Raw genomic sequence first — 22,069 nt, forward strand, 5'->3', positions numbered from 1 at the left:
CTGATGCCTCTGTATAGGACCGGGCTGCGCCCACTCACCTGGTCTTATAGGCCCAGCACTGCTGCAACAGGAAATGACCTGAGGCTGTGCTGGGTATATAAGACTGGCCTTTCCATGTGGGCGGGGCCTCATCATCGCTTGTGTTTCTTTGCTTTATCTCGTGAGCTAGGTGCTCAGGTCTTTGTTCCTGTTTCCTGTATTACTGCCTTAAAGTACTCTGTGACCCTAGTGACCTGGTCCTGTCTTTGCTTCCTGATACCTGCACCTGTTCCTGTACTGTCCTATGGGACTCCATGACTCTGGTGACCTGGTTCTTCCCGTTCCTGCCACGCTAGTGCTCCAGCTTCCGTGTACCCTGCCCTCAAGGTGGGGTGCTCGGTCCAGTGGATCCACCTCCTGGGCCTACCAGTCCTCCCTGGCCCTCACATCATGGTGTAATAGTCTGTTCCTCCTTGACTGTCCTGTATGAACTACTTCTGGTGGGAGATTGTTTGTTCTTCTCAGCATGGGACTCATCCAATCCACAACTTGGTAGACAGAATAGAGCCAGGATGTCTAGAATCCTTTCATGTATCAAATGTCCAGGGGGAGATGGGCCCTTCTGCCCACCTAACGGGCTGATCCCAGGAGAGGAGAACAATGAGACCCATGTTAGTCAGTTAGTTGGATCTCGGCTGGAGAAGGACTAGGATCTATAGCTGGGGCTAGATCCTAGTGCCTGTGTATGGACTGTTACAGATTGGAGATCAGTGGCTACATGGGATTGTGTTTTGTTGTTCACACTGTTAGACTCAAGGAACTCATATAAGGACCATTGCCATATTTTCCCTGGCGTCGGAATACCGGGAGGTGCCCCCGGATCTGTTGTTTTGTTGTAGACTCCTTGCAGACTTTAAGGATTTATATTCATGTTTGGTGCTTATCTTTGTGGTTCCAATAAAGCCCTTTGGATTGTTCCTCGGCCTGGCGTCCCTTACTGCTCTGTCGCATACCCCGGCACATGGACATAGTCAGGAGATCAGGGAGTCAGGGAGGATGGACGTGGTAAGGAGACCGGGAATCAGGGAGGACGGACACAGTCAGGAGGACAGGGAGTCAGGAAGGACGGACGTGATAAGGAGGATGGGAGCCAGAGAGAACGGACAAAGCAAATGGACAGGATCAGGCAACTTTCAGAGACCAGCGACCACATTGCAAGGCAGAACTATAACTGGCGCCGCATGAATGGAAATGACCCCAACATATGGCGCCGTGATGCTGGAAATGAGGCATGGAGGGGAGGCTCCTCTCACTGGCCATGCTCCAGGGAACACTGACAGCCATTGAGTTATGACTCTAGCATTACTTGTTTTTCACTTTAGTTTCTTACTGTTTGTTCCTGACAGTGTGCATTGTGACTGAGCTTGTGTTATCCCTGTTTGTCTAAATCTGTGTTTCCATCACACTCCTGCTCCATCCTTCCTGGGGGGAATAGATTAGCTCTATTTAGGAAGATAGTAAGGCACAAGACTCAGACTTCTGCACCAATATGGGTAGCCCAGAGGACAGGGATAGGCTATGGTCACCAGGCAGGAGGAACAGTATAAGGCCCTGTGCGCACTAGTGCATTTTACCCGCGGATTTACCCGCGGATTTGCCGCGGAAATTTCTTGAGAAATGTCTGCAATCTTTGTGCAGACATTTCCCAGCAAATCCTATGTGGAAAAAAAATAGCTGTGCGCACACTGCGAAATTTCTCAAGACGTTTCCTTGAGAAGAATTTCTTGAGAAAATTTCTAGAGAAAATGAGCATGTCCATTATTTTCCGCACATACAGTTAGGTCCAGAAATATTTGGACAGTGACACAAGTTTTGTTATTTTGGCTGTTTACAAAAACATGTTCAGAAATACAATTATATATATAATATGGGCTGAAAGTGCACACTCCCAGCTGCAATATGAGAGTTTTCACATCCAAATCGGAGAAAGGGTTTAGGAATCATAGCTCTGTAATGCATAGCCTCCTCTTTTTCAAGGGACCAAAAGTAATTGGACAAGGGACTCTAAGGGCTGCAATTAACTCTGAAGGCGTCTCCCTCGTTAACCTGTAATCAATGAAGTAGTTAAAAGGTCTGGGGTTCATTACAGGTGTGTGGTTTTGCATTTGGAAGCTGTTGCTGTGACCAGACAACATGCGGTCTAAGGAACTCTCAATTGAGGTGAAGCAGAACATCCTGAGGCTGAAAAAAAAGAAAAAATCCATCAGAGGGATAGCAGACATGCTTGGAGTAGCAAAATCAACAGTTGGGTACATTCTGAGAAAAAAGGAATTGACTGGTGAGCTTGGGAACTCAAAAAGGCCTGGGCGTCCACGGATGACAAGTGGTGGATGATCGCCGCATACTTTCTTTGGTGAAGAAGAACCCGTTCACAACATCAACTAAAGTCCAGAACACTCTCAGTGAAGTAGGTGTATCTGTCTCTAAGTCAACTGTAAAGAGAAGACTCCATGAAAGTAAATACAAAGGGTTCACATCTAGATGCAAACCATTCATCAATTCCAAAAATAGACAGGCCAGAGTTACATTTGCTGAAAAACACCTCATGAAGCCAGCTCAGTTCTGGAAAAGTATTCTATGGACAGATGAGACAAAGATCAACCTGTACCAGAATGATGGGAAGAAAAAAGTTTGGAGAAGAAAGGGAACGGCACATGATCCAAGGCACACCACATCCTCTGTAAAACATGGTGGAGGCAACGTGATGGCATGGGCATGCATGGCTTTCAATGGCACTGGGTCACTTGTGTTTATTGATGACATAACAGCAGACAAGAGTAGCCGGATGAATTCTGAAGTGTACCGGGATATACTTTCAGCCCAGATTCAGCCAAATGCCGCAAAGTTGATCGGATGGCGCTTCATAGTACAGATGGACAATGACCCCAAGCATACAGCCAAAGCTACCCAGGAGTTCATGAGTGCAAAAAAGTGGAACCTTCTGCAATGGCCAAGTCAATCACCAGATCTTAACCCAATTGAGCATGCATTTCACTTGCTCAAATCCAGACTTAAGACGGAAAGACCCACAAACAAGCAAGACCTGAAGGCTGCGGCTGTAAAGGCCTGGCAAAGCATTAAGAAGGAGGAAACCCAGCGTTTGGTGATGTCCATGGGTTCCAGACTTAAGGCAGTGATTGCCTCCATAGGATTCGCAACAAAATATTGAAAATAAAAATATTTTGTTTGGGTTTGGTTTATTTGTCCAATTACTTTTGACCTCCTAAAATGTGGAGTGTTTGTAAAGAAATGTGACAATTCCTACAATTTCTATCAGATATTTTTGTTCAAACCTTCAAATTAAACGTTACAATCTGCACTTGAATTCTGTTGTAGAGGTTTCATTTCAAATCCAATGTGGTGGCATGCAGAGCCCAACTCGCGAAAATTGTGTCACTGTCCAAATATTTCTGGACCTAACTGTACCTGCGATATACCCCCGGAATTTCACTCCATTCACTGTAATGTAATCGCGAAATTCCAGGGGTATACCGCAGGTAGCAAATGATGTGCGGTATACCCCCGGTATAGCCGCGATTTACCTGCGGTAATGCTCATCGCTGCCTGCGGTTTTGCAGGAAGCGATGTCATTATGCCAGGAAGAGGAAGCGGAGCAGAGTAAACACAGACGTCACACTCCCTGGACGCCGCACAGAAGCACTTCCGTGCGACCTCTAGGTGCCCGTGCAGTCTGTGTCCCGCTCCAGCCTCGCGGCTGCCTGCACTGCTGTGAGTCAGTGTCTGCCCGCAGTATCAGCAGCTTGTCACCCTGCAGTGTCAGTGTGTGCCCGCAGTATCAGCAGCTTGTCACCCTGCAGTGTCAGTGTGTGCCCGCAGTATCGGCAGCTTGTCACCCTGCAGTGTCAGTGTGTGCCCGCAGTATCAGCAGCTTGTCACCCTGCAGTGTCAGTGTGTGCCCGCAGTATCGGCAGCTTGTCACGCTGCAGTGTCAGTGTGTGCCCGCAGTATCAGCAGCTTGTCACGCTGCAGCGCAGGCAGACACTGACACAGGCAGACACTGACACTGCACTGCAGGGTATCAGTGTCTGCCCGCAGTATCAGCAGCTTGTCACCCTGCAGTGACAGTGTCTGCCCGCAGTATCGGCAGCTTGTCACGCTGCAGTGTCAGTGTGTGCCCGCAGTATCAGCAGCTTGTCACCCTGCAGTGTCAGTGTGTGCCCGCAGTATCGGCAGCTTGTCACGCTGCAGTGTCAGTGTGTGCCCGCAGAATCAGCAGCTTGTCACCCTGCAGTGTCAGTGTCTGCCCGCAGTATCGGCAGCTTGTCACGCTGCAGCGCAGGCAGACACTGACACAGGCAGACACTGACACTGCACTGCAGGGTATCAGTGTCTGCCCGCAGTATCAGCAGCTTGTCACGCGGCAGCGCAGGCAGACACTGACACCCTGCAGTGCTGGCAGCCACGGGGATGACGATTGCTGCTGTCAGGAGATGAGATCATTACCTGCTGTGACGATCTCCTGCCTCCTGACGTCACCGCGGTCACTGCTGTCTATGCCCGTCTCGCGAGCGGCCCGAGACTGTCACTAGCGGTGACGTCACGGGCTCTCGCGATACTTCTGACAACGCGGCGGGCATAGAAGTCAGTGACAGCGCTACAGGAGATCATCACAGCAGGTAATGATCTCATCTATGCTCCTGATGGCAGCGCTCGGCATCCCATGCAGTGACCTGGGCCATTGATGTTAGCTCAGGTCACTGCATTGCTCTCCCAGCCAATGGGGAACATTCTGTTCTTCATTGACTGGGACAGCGACTATGTTATGGATCGCCGTGGGACCCCCCCCCTTATTGGATTACGCCGGACGTGGAATTGATTGTTCTTTTCAATAAATTGGTTAAAGAGGGAATGTTTTGGGGAGTGTTTTTTCAAATAAAACTTTTTTTGTTGTCTATTTTTTATTTCTTACTGACTGGGTTGGTGATGTTGGGTATCTGATAGACGCCTGACCTCACCAACCCCAGGGCTTGATGCCAGGTGACATTACACATCTGGCATCAACCCCATATATTACCTCGTTTGCCAACGCACCAGGGCAACGGGATGAGTTGGGGCGAAGCGCCAGGATTGGCACGTCTAATGGATGCGCCACTTCTGGGGCGGCTGCGGACTGCTATTTTTAGGCTGGGGAGTGTCCAATAACAGTGGACCTCCCTAGTCTGAGAATACCAGACCACAGCTGTCCGCTTTACCTCGGCTGGTGATGCAATTTGGGGGGGACCCCACGTTTTTTGTTTTAAATTATTTAATGTAAAATAACAGCGTGAGGTGCCCTCTGTTTTGGATTACCAGCCAAGGTGAAGCTGCCAGCTGTGGTCTGCAGGCTGCAGCCGTGTGCTTTACCCTAGCTGGCTACAAAAGATGGAGGGACCTCACGTCGGTTTTTTTTTTTAATAATTTATTTATTTATTTTATGGCTAAATACAAGGCTAAGCACCCTTTAGTGCCACATGAAAGTCACTAAAGGGTGCCAGCTTAGAATATGCAGGGGGGTGGGACATTATAGAAGTCTATCTATCTATCTATTCATCTATCCATCTTTCCCTCTATTCATTTTCTGTCTATCGATTATCTATATTATTTATTGCAAAACCGCAGGGACCAACCTGCAGTAAATCCGCGGTAAATCCGCGTCAAATTCGCCGCAAATCCGCATGCGTTTTTCCCGCGGATTTTTCCGCAGGTACGGAAATCTTCAACTCCCAGAAGTTTCTCAAGAAATTTTCTTGAGAAAAATCACTTTTCTAGTGCGCACATAGCCTAAGAGCCCTTTGTCCCTAGCTAAACTACAGTCACATCGTGATAAAGAGTCCTTGATGAAACTTGGGGAAAGGTAAGAGTGGATACTAAAGTTGAGTCAATACATTTACAGGGTCCTGGTCCAATGGTACTGATCAGGAGCCCTGAGAACCAACTCCTACCTGCCAGCATCACCTACTCGTCTTTTGATTAACCAGACTGGCGCAACGTCATGTGTACATGATACCAAAGGCCAGACCAGCTAATCGATACAACAGCCAGAGATACCAGTGGGTAGGAAGAGGTTGATTGGGCTCCCGTAAATCGGTCACGGAATACTGACCTGACTGCTGGGGCTGGGTCCTCAGAGTTGATATGCTCATGTCTAGTGGACACATCTTCTATAAGTCTTACTACGGTAAACTCTAGTAATAGTCGCCATATGTAAACTCAAGGGATTGCTCCTGAAACTGTCGACAATGTCTTCTTTAGTAGCGTTTTGGTACCATCAGCATTCTCACTCATTGGTAAGTATTCAACATTTTCCAGTCCCTCTAAGCCCACCTATGCTGGGAGGAAAGTTTACACCTACAGGTTGGGACACTGCGTCTTACATCTTATGGATCGTATAAGTAATGTAACGGGGGCCAGGGGGTGCCTTGGGGGTTGCTGTGATGGCCGCTTCAGGTATCAGGCTAACCCCCGGGCCGGCCGTCACTATTGAGACAGGGGTGTTGTTTGTGGGGCAGAGTGTGGATGGCAGGGGCATGCTACCAGATTCAGGAAAACACTGCAGACAGGCATCAGATGAACCAAAAGGCATTTTATTACACGTAACTTCCATACAGTCTTCGTACACAAATCTTGCAGTTTCCAAATCACAATTCTCGCCGGGGGGACTTCTCTTATTTCTCTTCAGCGGGCGTTACCCGGCTACTCTGGTTTCTTCAACTTATTCTCACACTTCGGCTACTACAGGCTCTGCCCATACACTTCTACTTCTGTATCTATGCTTCTTCGGGTCTTACCCGTACACTGCTGGTTCTTGATCAAGGCACTTTACTCTTCCTCTCTTTGGCTATCTTCCCCGGTTGCTCCCACACTCTGCCCCGTTGCTTCTTCTCTCAGCACCAACAGACTCTCACTTCACTACTACTCTCACTCTGTTTCAGAGCCCTCTAACCCTCCCCCTAGGCTGTCCTACTCCTCCTTCTCCTGTCACTGTTCCCATGGGGACCACCCTCCACCCTGTACCTAATGGGGACCCCGGTTATCACTATAACCACACGTATCATCACTGACCACCCCACTGTGGGGCTTCTTCAGGGGGAAAAACGTCCTTTTCACCAACAGGGGTTCGTCCACCCCTTACATACCTCCCCTCTTTAACCTCAGCCTCCCGGCAAGGTTCGTACCTGCAAGACAAAATCAAACAAACCCACACACCTGGTTGCAAAGCAATCTTTCTCTTTATCAAATCAAACTTTAAAACCATCACATGAAAGCACAAACGAAATGAGCACACAAGTCCGGTGCCCGGAGTCCCTCCAAGGGAGCTCCCGGTCTTAGTTGCACATCTGCCCGGAGGCCCTCCTCAGGCGCTCCCGGTCTTAGCTGGTCTTCTGCCCGGAGGCTATTCCCAAGCGCTCCCGGTCTTCCGTAGGCAGACAAATAACAAACAAAAGATTTTCTTCAACAGACACGGAGGGAGTCCCTGCACAGTCCGGCATCGGGCTCCTCCCGGGCTCAATACCTTTAACGTTGCTGCAACTGGAAACAGTCACCGGCTTGGAACAGTACCGGTTCTTGAAAACATCTATGTCCAACACTCCTGTTTACTGGTATCTCACACAGGGTAGTAAGCGCGCAGCCATTCAGCCCGCTGGGCCCTCACGTAATCGGAGAGGGATTGGCCAGGTAAGCGGCGCAGCCTTTGAAACGGCTCATAGTTTGGCTGTAGCTCTGATTCTCCAGCCTCCGGTTCTGGCCCCTCAGCCCCCGGCGGGGGTGATGGGGTAGCTGGACGGGATGGCTGTGGGCTGCCAACAACAACCACCGGATGCAACACCATGCTATGGCGAATCGCCAAGATCGCCGGTGCTTCCTTCGCCTGATCCCCTTCTGCCGGCTCAGCAACTGCCTCTGGCGATGCCGCCGGAGTTCTTCTTGGCCGACAAACATCAGCAATCACCGGTCTCTGCTGCGTGCGTCTCCAGTACTGACATTCTTCCCACTCTATCGCCTGCTGCCACTGCGCGGCCTCCTGAACAGTGGGCATACGGGTCACTCCTACTGCAAACAAGCCCCGGCAACCCACTTCTCTTCGGAACTTTACTTTCTAACCCGGGTACAGGGTGTGGAGACGTTGTGGTAACCCTTCAGTGTCCAGATTAACCCGATTATAGAAGAAGTGTTCTCCGGTCTCATCGTCCTCTATAAACCCGTATCCCTTGGCCTGATTAAACTTTACTACGGTGCCAATGCTACACTGCCGGTCAAATTCGTCACTGTTGGAACCGGCTATCATTTCTCTTGCCACGGTCTCGGCCAGAAGCCGTTCTTGCACCGGGTTTATCTCAGGCGGTGGGGACTGTCACCGGGTTATGGGCGACGGCTTCACTGGCTCCCAGAAAAAACCCCACTCATCCTCCTCCAACTTTGTGGTGTTTTGCCAGTCCGGAGCCTGGACTTCTGTGGGGGGCAGAGGCCCTACCTTGACCGTCGCAGCCGCCTCCGGACTCTGAAGGGGAGCGCCGAGTGTCCCGCTTCCCAGCGTCAGTTGGGTCGTGTAGGTGGCCCGGACTTCTGTGGTTGTCTCTCCGGTACTAGCATCCCATGAGGTGACCCACGTGACCTTGGCGGGCCTCCCCGGTCCTCCGGTTACAGCCGGTAGCGCTATGGTAGGTGCCTCTTCTACTACACTCCGCCTCGGGCGTCCTCTTCCCAGGCCAGTTGTCATCAGCATGCCTGCCTCTGCTCTTTTGCCTGCCGGTGTCTCCATGTTATTTAGCGCAGGCCGTTTAGTTGGCGTCTCTCGTTGCTCTATCTGTAATGGCGCCGAGAAAGGTGGAGGTGGACCTTCTTTTCCCGCTCTTGCATACACTCCACCCCTGGCCTCACTCACCAAGTCGACCCAGCCTAGGCGACGCCTCTTCTTTCCTGTAACGCCGCCCACGTCTCTAGTCTTCTGCAGCATCTTGGGGCAAGTACCTCCCCTCTTTGGGCGGCGCACTCTGCACTTCTTCTTCTTCACCGGCCAGCTCAGTGTTTTGTGTTTGGCGCCAATCTTTCGCGCCTTTACTCTGTCTATGAAGACGGCGACCATCTTGCCGCCATCGCGTGCCCTGTCCAACACATTAGGCACCACTTGTTCTTCCTCACAGTCTTGTGTCAGGGTTCTTTGCAGACAAGCTTCACCCTGCTCGCAGCGCCACTTGTAACGGGGGCCAGGGGGTGCCTTGGGGGTTGCTGTGATGGCCGCTTCAGGTATCAGGCTAACCCCCGGGCCGGCCGTCACTATTGAGACAGGGGTGTTGTTTGTGGGTCAGAGTGTGGATGGCAGGGGCATGCTGCCAGATTCAGGAAAACACCGCAGACAGGCATCAGATGAACCAAAAGGCATTTTATTACACGTAACTTCCATACAGTCTTGGTACACAAATCTTGCAGTTTCCAAATCACAATTCTCGCCGGGGGAACTTTTCTTATTTCTCTTCAGCGGGCGTTACCCGGCTACTCTTGTTTCTTCAACTTATTCTCACACTTCGGCTACTACAGGCTCTGCCCATACACTTCTACTTCTGTATCTATGCTTCTTCGGGTCTTACCCGTACACTGCTGGTTCTCTCTCAAGGCACTTTACTCTTCCTCTCTTTGGCTATCTGCCCCGGTTGCTCCCACACTCTGCCCCGTTGCTTCTTCTCTCAGCACCAACAGACTCTCACTTCACTACTACTCTCACTCTGTTTCAGAGCCCTCTAACCCTCCCCCTAGGCTGTTCTACTCCTCCTTCTCCTGTCACTGTTCCCATGGGGACCACCCTCCACCCTATACCTAATGGGGACCCCGGTTATCACTAGACTGCCAGGACCCAACAACCACCATTTTTCCCCCCCTAGAAAGACACAACACCGTTCTCTTATAAATTAAAATACTTTTATTTGAATTTTCCATTTTTGGAGAGAGGTATGGGGAAAAAACCACTCTCATCTTTTGGCATAAAATTTGGTCGCAGCTTTTAACCAGGCATTAACTTGCCAACATCACGGGGTTCAGGCAAATGTACCGCCATCCGGCCGTCCGGCGCGGGTATTTCACCACCACTTTTCCTACCCCTTCCGCCAAGGAGCAGCACAGCGCCAGCAAGCTGCGACCCCACCCAAAAAACTGAAATACCTGAGCCGTCCCAGGAATTTCCGCAACCACCATATCCACAACATCATAATCCGGGATGTACCCATCTGAGCTTAAGGACAGCCAAATATTGCCTTCCAGCTGGCGGTGCCAGACCTCCAACCTTTTTTTTTTTTTTTTTTTTTTAAAACACTTTATTAACAGCACAACTTGGGTAGGCCCTGATCGCTCATGCGCCATGAGAGATCCATATCACATTCTTCCTTAGCGCCTTGCCCCCTGGGCCAGAGGGTTACCTTCGGCCGGATCGTTGTAACACTCCGAACGAAAACAGGGAAACTTGTACCTCTGTGACCAGATAAGGGTAAGAGGCCTAGCCAAACGGCCTTGTACCAGATACTTGAAGCCTATGTGTATCACCAAGTCGGTTGGAGAAAAGAGAGCTCACGCAATCTTGATCACCTCTGATAGACCCACAGCTGAGCCAAGCTCCGGCAACCTCTCCAATTACATCCACTGTAAAGGGAACCAAGGACCGACCACCAAGGCGAAGAGGCGAAGATTCGCTCTCCTCGCAGCCAACATATACGGAAGTAACCTCGGACCCAGTCACTAGGCCGACTTAGATCTGAAAGGAAAAACACTGTCAAAACAGAGAATTCTTGTAACCATCAAACACCTCTTCTTTCCAAGGTGTTACTGGCAAAACCCAAAATCCCCTTTTTTTTTTTTTTTTTTTTATAAAAAGAAACAAATCACAATCATATCATTTTTCATTAGCCCTGTACGCTGTTCTGAATCTTCTTACGTGCCTGATAAAAACCGATTTCAAAAACAACTCAGTACTAACGTCCCTCACAATGCATTTCAATTGTAGTCACCAAAACCACTGAAACTGTGCTCATGTATGCTGGCCCCCGAAGCCTTGGAACACCCCAACTCTGGGAGAGTACGTACCGGGTACCACGGCTGACAAACACCGAAATAACCAGGAACCGTCGCATTACCGACCAAAACCAGCCCACGAAAAGGAGGACTAAATCCGTGACGCTAAAATGAAGGGCCGTCGTCGTGGGTAAAAACTGGCCCCATCACACACGCTCGCCTAATAGACATGACCGAGTGATGGAAAAAGAGATCCAAAACATCAATGTATAGATTTGCAATGGGGCGAACAATCCACAAAACCCCCTTTTTTTTTTTTTTTTTTTTGAAACAATCTACGGCTAGATAAGAATAGGCCTACTGTGATCCACTCGCTTGCCGCTAAACATCCAACCCTTCAATACCTTACACCCCACAAGCCCTCATCGCTTCAGTACCGTTCCACAATTTAAAATGGGAAGACCGACCTCGTCACAGGTTGCTTGCAACCGAACATGGTGCACGTTCGCTGAATACTGCCGGGTGTGTATTACTAGAGGGTGGCTTGGGAAATCATCACGCACATCAACCACCGGAGCAACACCCGCTGCATAACGTACCATAGAACCGTCAGGTCAATGCAAAACGGGGGCCCGGATCATAGGCCTAACTTCACCAAACACCCCACCATCTAGCTGAGAACTCCAAACCTTGATCCTGCTGGTGGGTTGAGTTACCAAAATACCTGAGATTGGGATTGCAATAAGGTGCCCGATACTAACCCGGAACCCAGATGCCTGTTTTGCCTCCAACCCTGCGCTGACCCATAAACATTCCAAGCCACAAAAAAAAACCTAATCAGCCTGATTACTTATTCGAGGAAAGGGCTGTAGTTGGTTAAGGCTTTTACCCACCGGCATCGTCGGACCACTGGTCATTCTCCTATTTCCCAGTCCACCCCCCTTATTGTGTAGCTGGAACCGAAATAGTGGGAAGGCGCAATCAAAGTTAGGTTAATGGACCATGCCCCCCCCCCGGGCCCAGCATAAGGAGCATTTTTTTTTTTTTTTATATATATATAACTATATAAACACTTTGTATCGCGAATGATCCCAAACAGCTGGCCCTGCAACACCGTAATACTCCATCTAAAAATCTGTCTGTTCCTCCTCTTGAAACTATTTTGGCCTGGCACGGTGGCTCAATGGCTAGCTGCAGCCCTGGGGTCCTGGGCCCAAATCCCACCAAGGACACCATCCGCAAGGAGCCTGTACGTTCTTCCCGTGACTGCGTGGGTCTACTCCGGGCACTCTGGCCTCCTCCCACACCCCCATAAACATACAGGTATGAAATCCAGACCGTAAGCCCTGATGGGGCAGCGTCCCCAATCCATGCAACGCACACAAAAACTAAAAGTGAATTTATACCTTTTAGAATATTTATGTGGAAGTAATTGTCCAAAAATATTAGCGAGCCTAATTATTCTGCGAATAGCTAACCTTGCCGGTTTTCCCATCTCACTTGTTTATTTTCAGTTCCTACGGTAAGGAAAACCAACTAAAACATACGTAATTAACCAAAGAGGGAAAATCTAGTACAAAAGGATGAAAATTACTTCACTACAAAAGAGAAGCAATTTTAAAAAAAAAAAACAGTCAAACCATGCAAATGTACAGAAATATATGTGGCGCCCCTGACCTGGTCAGGCACCACTGAGTACTGCACCCATGCTGGGGACAGTACAATACAGGTAATCCAGAAGGCTGACAGGGGTGTGGAACACAGGCGCATAGTGATCAGGTCTCACACATGTACCCATGAGAGGACCCCTGGGGATCCCAGGAGGGGGAAAAGCCTTGACCTTCACTGGAATAGTGGAGGGGGCCAAAAGCCTCCATCTCCTCTCAAGGGGTGTGGTAAGAGAGTCTGGTTGCTAGGTGGCGTAGGCAAGAACAGGAGAGGAGGGGCAGTGAGTCAGTTAGAGCAGAACTCCATAGGGCTCAGTGAGGAGCAGACCTGTGGGGCTGTTGCTGTCTAACAGCGCCCGCGCAGTGGCTATTGACGGGGGAGAACGGTCAACTAGGAGTGCTACCTGAAAGCCAGCTTCAGCTAGAGAGAAAGCACGGAGTGGGAAGTAAGGAGACTGCTAGAGAGCACCAGGCCCAACCGGGCGGCAGATCCCGAAGCGAAGATAGATCCAGCTTTCTTCTGCTAAACCTGCCGGTGTGGGGCTCTCAAAGCCCACACCACAACACCACAAAAGCCGCAGCCACGTAACCGCAGTGAGGGCCCATAGGTCACAGGAGGCAAGCAGCTGGAGTGGCCTGGTCCGGGGAACAAGCAAACGGCAACCAAAAGGGGGAGTGAGGCTTCAGCAACTTCCCTGGGTGACCCCCATAGGGACTCAAAGTCGGGGTCACCCCAAACCACCAAGGGCTAAGGAAGGCGAGTTGGTAGTCACCCTCATAAAGTCAGCCTGAAGGATACCTGGTTCCCACCTGGTTCATCTCAGCTACGCCCGGGCTACTCACCCTGCCATCAAATGTGAGTAAAGCCCTTGAAAGACAGTTCTGCCTGTGTGAGTCATTCTGCGACTTGTAGTACTACGCATCTACACTGGACCCTGGGGCATGCCTCACTCTCAGGAGGCTACTACATCTGACTGCACATATCATCAGCCCCAGGCACCCCTAACCTGCAGTGGCGGTCCCCACTGACCGCAATACTGAGAGTGGCGTCACGATCAAACAGAAGATTTCCTACCAGTGACGGAGATCCAGCTACGTGGAGTCCCTGAAGGTAATGCACCGACACAACACCTGTGGGGCTTCACATCTGGCGTCACGAACAGGATAAGGACTAGACCTGTTCAGACAGGTGACCATGTGCCTGGGCGGTCCGCTTGAAAAATTGGAAGCGCCGCCATATTGCCACCATGAAAAGCGCGCTGAAAAACAACAGCAGCCCGCGCTGGAAGAAGTTACCGCCCACGAAGAGGTGTGGCTACCCAGAGATCCCCTGCAGAGTTCTGACCTTGCCAGCTATGAGAGTGGAAGCGTCGAGAGACGTCGGGACAGAAAGGGAGCCACAAGCCTGCTGCTGGGAGAGGAGCTGCTGAAAGAGGCAGAGCAGAAACTGAACAGCTTGCTACTAGAGGCAACGGCGAGTCCACTGCTGGGAAATCGTGCAGGAGAGGGCGCAGAAGAAATGGCGTCTGACCGCAGAAATCCAGAACCGGGCTCCGCTGCCTGGTGGTATCGGGAGCTGGCCCAGTTCTGCGACCGACTGGAGACCCGGGTTGTGGAGCAGATCCGGGAAGAACGAATGGAAATGCTGGAGATGACCGCGGCGGTTCGGGCCTATGAAAGGAGAGCCGCGCGCCGAGTGCCAGACAGGACGGCGATGACGCAGACCCCGATGCTGCCACCGGTGGGTGAGTCGAGTGATGCCCCGGCCAGCGCAAGTGCCCCGACCCCTGCTGCCACGCCCGCGGTCCCCGAAGAGGCGTCCGGTGCGGCGACGCTGAAGCAGGCCGCAGCCACACCAGGTGCGGCCTTCCAAGCCCCAGCGGCCGCAGCGATGCCCTGCTCGGCCCACCAAGACCCGGTCCCTGCAGCAACGCCCAGTCCGGCCCGCAAAGAACCGGCTGCCACCGCGACCCTCATCCGCGCCGCAGGCGTAACGCTGACCCAGGCCGCCGCCCTGCTAGGCCCGGCCCGCCGAGACCCCACCGCCGCAGCAACGCTCGTCCGCGCCGCAAGTGAGGTGCTGAACCAGGCCGCAGCCACGCCAGGCGCGGCCCGCCAAGCCCAGACTGCTGCAGCGACGTCCAGCCCAGCCTGCACAGAGCCCCCTGCAACAGCGACACTGATCCAGGCCGCCGCCATGCCGGGCGCGGCCCGCCTAGACCAGGCCGCCGCCATGCCGGGCGCGGCCCGCCAAGACCAGGCCGCCGCCATGCCGGGCGCGGCCCGCCAAGACCAGGCCGCCGCCATGCCGGGCGCGGCCCGCCAAGACCAGGCCGCCGCCATGCCAGGCGCGGCCCGCCAAGAAGAGATTACCTCATCATTTACCCCGGCCTGCAAGGCCAGAGCAGACACCGCTCCCCAGTCCAAAGAGGTCCCTGCTAGGAAGACCCTGATAGGAGAGGACCCCGAATACTGGAAGCTGAAGGCTGACCTAGAGGCCCAGTTCCCACAAGAGATGGTGGATCGGTATCTGCTCCCTCCGCATACCCCCAAGGAGATTCAGGCAACCCCTGCAGCCGCGCCAGAGAGTCCACCGCCCAGACCAGCTGAGGACCACTCATCTCCAGCGCTACCACAACCAGAGTGCTCAGAAGCACTAAGGGGGAGAGGAGGCCAGGAAGCTGAGGAGCTGACTCCGGAGCCACCGGCAGTGGAGCAATACTCAGAGCCGGAGATGTTACCCTATTCACGTTGGGATGAGGAGGACTTGACACCGTCTGCTGATGAAGACCAGCCCAGAAACCTCACCTGGGGCCCTGCAGGCATTGAGGTAACAGCCCAGCAGAACCCAGCCCGCAAGACCAGGCGTCGCAACAGAACAACGCTGTCCCCTGCACCACAATCCCCAGAGCAGAGAGAAGTCACAGCCAGAGACCTACAGGAGAAAAGGTTACTGAGAAGGTCCAAAGCCCAGGAAAGAGGACCCCTTTGCAGAGGAGTAGTAGAGGACTTTAACTTGAAAAGCGGATATGGCTTTATTGTAGCCCCTGGTATCAAAGAAGGGATATTTGTCAACAGAAGAGATGTGAACGCTCATCTGCCTAGAGGACACCCTGGCAGAAACTTAAAGATGGGAAATACAGTACAATTCACTATGCACCAAGGAGAAAGAGGATGGTATGCCTTAGATGTAGCACCATGTCCCAAAGAAGAAAGAAAAGACAGAGATAAAGAAACAGATGCAGCAAAGGAAACAGATGAAGATCAAGAAAGCAGAGACAAGGAACCTACAGATGAAACTACCTCAGACGACGACAAAGAGCAAGAAAACAGCAGGTGCCGCAGCCCAACAGGCCAAAGCCCTGGTAAAGAGGAGTAAAGTAAAGAAAGAAGTTATCAGTTAAAGTTTTGAAAAAGTTTTGTTTTGCAACGTTCTCAAGTTCAAGTAATGTGCCCACCAAAACTATTGTGAGAAAAACCATAAACCTTAAGGCTATGAACTGGCTATAGCCACAAACTCTCGCAGTGTAAATAGTTACACCAAAAGGGCACCACCACCACCAGAATCAGCCTGTTTAGGAGCTTGGCTCGTCTGCAACCAGGAGGAGCCCGTCCGTATATAGGGCCTTGGCTCACCTGCGACCAGAGAGCATGCCTGTTTATGGGGCCTGGCTCTCCACCACAAAGAGGGTACCTGGTCAGCACCAACTGTGGAGGCCGCCTCTGCATCCTGCCAGAAGAGGCTGAAGGCGCGGATCCACCAGGCCAGGTATACCCTGAAACCACCAGCCCATGTAAGCCGCCTCTACATCCTGCCAGAAGTGGCTGAAGCCGCGGCCAACGTGAAAGGGTTTTGGGTGGGTTAACGGACTTGTGGGTGGAGGGTGGTGATGTATGGTACCTGGTGATCTTAAAATGTTTTACATGTTTTAATGTTTTATGCATTTTAAAATGTTGTCTTGCAGCCCGAGGACGTGCTGGTGATAACTAAGGGGGAATGTGGCGCCCCTGACCTGGTCAGGCACCACTGAGTACTGCACCCATGCTGGGGACAGTACAATACAGGTAATCCAGAAGGCTGACAGGGGTGTGGAACACAGGCGCATAGTGATCAGGTCTCACACATGTACCCATGAGAGGACCCCTGGGGATCCCAGGAGGGGGAAAAGCCTTGACCTTCACTGGAATAGTGGAGGGGGCCAAAAGCCTCCATCTCCTCTCAAGGGGTGTGGTAAGAGAGTCTGGTTGCTAGGTGGCGTAGGCAAGAACAGGAGAGGAGGGGCAGTGAGTCAGTTAGAGCAGAACTCCATAGGGCTCAGTGAGGAGCAGACCTGTGGGGCTGTTGCTGTCTAACAGCGCCCGCGCAGTGGCTATTGACGGGGGAGAACGGTCAACTAGGAGTGCTACCTGAAAGCCAGCTTCAGCTAGAGAGAAAGCACGGAGTGGGAAGTAAGGAGACTGCTAGAGAGCACCAGGCCCAACCGGGCGGCAGATCCCGAAGCGAAGATAGATCCAGCTTTCTTCTGCTAAACCTGCCGGTGTGGGGCTCTCAAAGCCCACACCACAACACCACAAAAGCCGCAGCCACGTAACCGCAGTGAGGGCCCATAGGTCACAGGAGGCAAGCAGCTGGAGTGGCCTGGTCCGGGGAACAAGCAAACGGCAACCAAAAGGGGGAGTGAGGCTTCAGCAACTTCCCTGGGTGACCCCCATAGGGACTCAAAGTCGGGGTCACCCCAAACCACCAAGGGCTAAGGAAGGCGAGTTGGTAGTCACCCTCATAAAGTCAGCCTGAAGGATACCTGGTTCCCACCTGGTTCATCTCAGCTACGCCCGGGCTACTCACCCTGCCATCAAATGTGAGTAAAGCCCTTGAAAGACAGTTCTGCCTGTGTGAGTCATTCTGCGACTTGTAGTACTACGCATCTACACTGGACCCTGGGGCATGCCTCACTCTCAGGAGGCTACTACATCTGACTGCACATATCATCAGCCCCAGGCACCCCTAACCTGCAGTGGCGGTCCCCACTGACCGCAATACTGAGAGTGGCGTCACGATCAAACAGAAGATTTCCTACCAGTGACGGAGATCCAGCTACGTGGAGTCCCTGAAGGTAATGCACCGACACAACACCTGTGGGGCTTCACATATACTTCTCACATTTTGATAAAACTATCTGTGGCCAATATAGATCCCTTCTTTCAATTACAGCATGAAATTAGGGGTAAAACAGGGGTGTTAGATCCCGTGATCCCATAATATTGTCACTAATCACTAAATCACTTGAAGGGTCAGTTAACCGGTGGCAACAAGATTATTACAAGGAATGGAGCCGCCTGTATTAAAATAAGGTTGAAAAAATAAGATATGTTTAAGTTTGGAAAGACGTCTCAGAGGAGACCTCATTTGTACCTCTTCCGACAAGCCTACCAGCTGCCGTAACCCTCCGTCTGATACAGCGCCGCACAATCAGCTCTGCCCTCATCTACTGTATCCTCACCTATCCCTTGTAGACTGTGAGCCCTCGCGGGCAGGGTCCTCTCTCCTCCTGTACCTGTCTGTGCCTTGTACGGTTTAATTATGATTATTATACTGGTACCTATTATGTAAAACCCCTTTCACATGTACAGCGCCATGAATTATATGGCACTATAATAAATAATAATAATTTGTATAAATACCCTCGTGGTCAATATAAATAAACTGTCACCAAACTTAATCCTCCGAAAAAGGGGAAGCTTCTTTACAGTTAGAGCAGGTAGATTGTGGAATGCTGTCTACAAGGGGTAGGAATGCTAGATACCATCACAGCTTTTAACAGGAACGGGGGAAGGGCGATTCCCTCAGCACCAATAACATTGTTTGTTATAAATAACTTAGTGACAACCTGTAGAGCTGGGCGGGAAGCCTGTTACCTGTGACATCACGTTATCCTCCCAAGGGGGACTTACCCCACCCCGCATTCCCCATCAGGGTACTCACCTGGTGATTCAGGAAATGACAAGACGACTGGATCTAGATCTACCCACGTAACGCCTGATACGACGACGCTCACACCTATCCAAGGGTTAAGATGACAGACTCCAGACATGGTGGCTACCCATGCCAAAGCTTGCTACCGTGACCCCTGCACATGACCGTACAACGCGATAGTCGGCACCGCACCCACCGCCGCCATAACATGCTGAAACCCACTGTGTGACAACGGGGAGGGGCTGTTAACAGTCACCATTGTATAATGTCAAATGGGGTGTGTTTTGGCCTGGGAGGGGGCTCGGTGTAGGTGTGGTATCAGCAGGAGGGAAAACACGCCACCTGCTGACTGTTGCTTCTTGCACATATTCACTACCCGCCCCCCTCAATTTGAACAATGAAGTCCTAACAGAATCCCTTAACCCACCCGCTCACTGGGAGACCCACCTGGTCCCCGGTTCATTCCCAGGCTAGCCCCCTTGGCATTCCCGGGGCATACAAACGGAGGGGAGGGGAAGTTCAGTGTGTGTGGGATGGGGCGTTTTGAACTCTTGCAGGTTAGTGCCTGCATACTACATTCCCCCCTACCGTGCCTCCAACCTGCGCTGTGACAGGGACTGCACTGAGTCTGCACTTCAATTAGGCTGTGTGCGTAATTCATGCGTCCTGCGTCCCCTGCACAGTCTATGGAGACTGTGCAGAGGCCGTACGCACGTTGCATAGTAGAACGCAGCGATTCAGCTGGGGCCCGAATCCCTGTGTTCTAAGAAGTGACATGTCACTTCTTCCGTGCGCTCTGCCGGCAGCTCCTGCTCTGTCTATGGCAGGAGCTGCAGGCTGAGCGCACGTTCTCTGCCGGCACCATGCGCTTCAGAACGGAGCTTTTCAGCTGCGCTCTGAGGCACACCTTTTAGGTGCCGTGCAGAGCGCACACAGCCCTACCCTGCTCCTTCTCAGTACTGGCGGCAGTGGCTGGGCGGCGGTGGCTGGGCGGCGGGTGGGCGGGGCCAAAGACAAAAAGCGCGAAGCGCTCTTTTTTTTTTTAAAAACTTAATGGCGGCTCAAGCTGACCGGCGGGCGGGTAGTTCCCTCAGAACGCCGCTCGCCGGCGCCCATAGCTTGAGCCTCAGCATGGAGGGAGCCGCTCACAGCTAAAAGCGCCGTGAGCAGGACGCTTTCCTCCATGCTGATTTTTGGGAAGGCTGGAGGGAGGGAGGGGGTTAAGGGTGTTTAAAGAATGACAAGCACAAGCGGACCAGCGGGCGGGTAGTTCCCATAGAACGCCGCGCTCACCGGCACACATCGCTTGTGCCTCAGCAGAGAGGGAGCCGCTCACAGCTAACAGCGCTGTGAGCTGAAACGCTTACCTCCCTGCTGATAGCTCTCATTCCGCATCCAGGAGCGGGTCCCTGTGTCCGGCTGTCCAAACAGGTCCGGGTCCTGCAGCCGAGAGGCTGGAAGCTGGGCAGCACGGTGATATGTATCCAGGAGGCGGGGCTTAGGCCAGTCACACCACAGGAGGCGGGGGCGGCAGGTCAGTGTCTTTCCAGGGGGGAGAACTCTATTTTAACATGCAGAGGGGCCAGCAGTCAGGGGGCAGCATCTCAAGTTTCTGGCTGCAGTGCCCCTCATAACCACACGTATCATTATCATCACTGACCACCCCACTGTGGGGCTTCTTCAGGGGGAAAAACGTCCTTTTCACCAACAGGGGTTCGTCCACCCCTTAGGCTATGTGCGCACTAGAAATGTGAAGTTTCTCAAGAAAATTTCTTGAGAAACTTCTGGGAGTGAAAGATTTCCGGACCTCTGGAAAAAATCCGCACCAAATCCGCATGCGGATTTGCCGCAGATTAGCCGAGGAATAGCCGCAAAATTGCCGCGATTTTCCCGCAGGTGGTTCCCTGCGGATTTTTGCAGGCTGTACTGCCGAAATCCGCAGGGTACCTGCGGAAATAATGGACATGTTCATTTTCTCAAGAAATTTTCTCGAGAAATTCTTCTCAAGGAAATTTCTTGAGAAAAATCCGCACAGTGCGCACAGCTATTTTTTTTTTTCATAGAAATTGCTGGGAAATGTCTGCACAAAGATTGCAGACATTTCTCAAGAAATTTCCGCGGCAAATCCGCGGGAAAATCCGCGGGTAAAAAGGTCTAGTGCGCACAGAGCCTAACAGTAATCCGGTGAGTTGGTCAACCATATCAGATGAAGTTTGTTAAAGGGTCCCATTTTAGAGCTGTTGTTGAGGTTTGGGGGCAGTAATATCCACACAAGCCCAAATTAGAATAGTCACTTTGCTCTCCTACCTTTAAGCCCTTCATACTCTTTCGATCGCTTTTGGCTGAACAATGGTCTGACTGATCATTAGGGCTACAGCACTGGCATACTGTAACTTAAAACTTGTGGGCCCAAGTTCAAAACTTCCAACAGGGCACTTAATTATGGCAGATCTTTAATATTAATCATCTTTTAATATGGGCCATAATGACCTTGAGAATTTTTCTAGGTAATCTTCGGGAAAAACGCTTGAGTTCAACCATTGACTTCCATTACACTCGGTACATGAGTCGCGCCCATCCGACTGCTCTTTACAAGTACCAAGCACCCGAGCATGGTAGTGCTCGCTCATCACTAGTTACAAGTACCGAGCACCCGAGCATGGTAGTGCTCGCTCATCACTAGTTACAAGTACCGAGCACCTGAGCATGGTAGTGCTCGCTCATCACTAGTTACAAGTACCGAGCACCTGAGCATGGTAGTGCCCGCTCATCACTAGTTACAAGTACCGAGCACCCGAGCATGGTAGTGCTCGCTCATCACTAGTTACGAGTACCGAGCACCCGAGCATGGTAGTGCTCGCTCATCACTAGTTACGAGTACTGAGCACCCGAGCATGGTAGTGCTCGCTCATCACTAGTTACAAGTACCGAGCACCCGAGCATGGTAGTGCCCGCTCATCACTAGTTACGAGTACTGAGCACCCGAGCATGGTAGTGCCCGCTCATCACTAGTTACAAGTACCGAGCACCCGAGCATGGTAGTTCCCGCTCATCACTAGTTACGAGTACCGAGCACCCGAGCATGGTAGTGCCCGCTCACCACTAGGTACGAGTACTGAACACCTGAGCATGGTAGTGCCCGCTCATCACTAGTTACGAGTACTGAGCACCCGAGCATGGTAGTGCCCGCTCATCACTAGTTACGAGTACTGAGCACCCGAGCATGGTAGTTCCCACTCATCACTAGTTATGAGTACTGAGCACCCGAGCATGGTAGTGCCCGCTCATCACTAGTTATGAGTACTGAGCACCCGAGCATGGTAGTGCCCGCTCATCACTAGTTACGAGTACAGAGCACCCGAGCATGGTAGTGCCCGCTCATCACTAGTTA

General features: G+C 51.8%; 1 protein-coding gene across 3 annotated transcripts in view; it reads right to left on the bottom strand.

Moving 5' to 3' along the window:
* The window catches only part of PRMT8 (protein arginine methyltransferase 8), a 220,606-nt gene that overhangs the window by 61,813 nt on the left and 136,724 nt on the right, over positions 1–22,069 (bottom strand). The window lies entirely within an intron of this gene.

The sequence above is a fragment of the Anomaloglossus baeobatrachus genome, chromosome 4 (assembly GCF_048569485.1).
Source record: "Anomaloglossus baeobatrachus isolate aAnoBae1 chromosome 4, aAnoBae1.hap1, whole genome shotgun sequence".
NCBI classification, from domain to species: Eukaryota; Metazoa; Chordata; class Amphibia; order Anura; family Aromobatidae; genus Anomaloglossus; species Anomaloglossus baeobatrachus.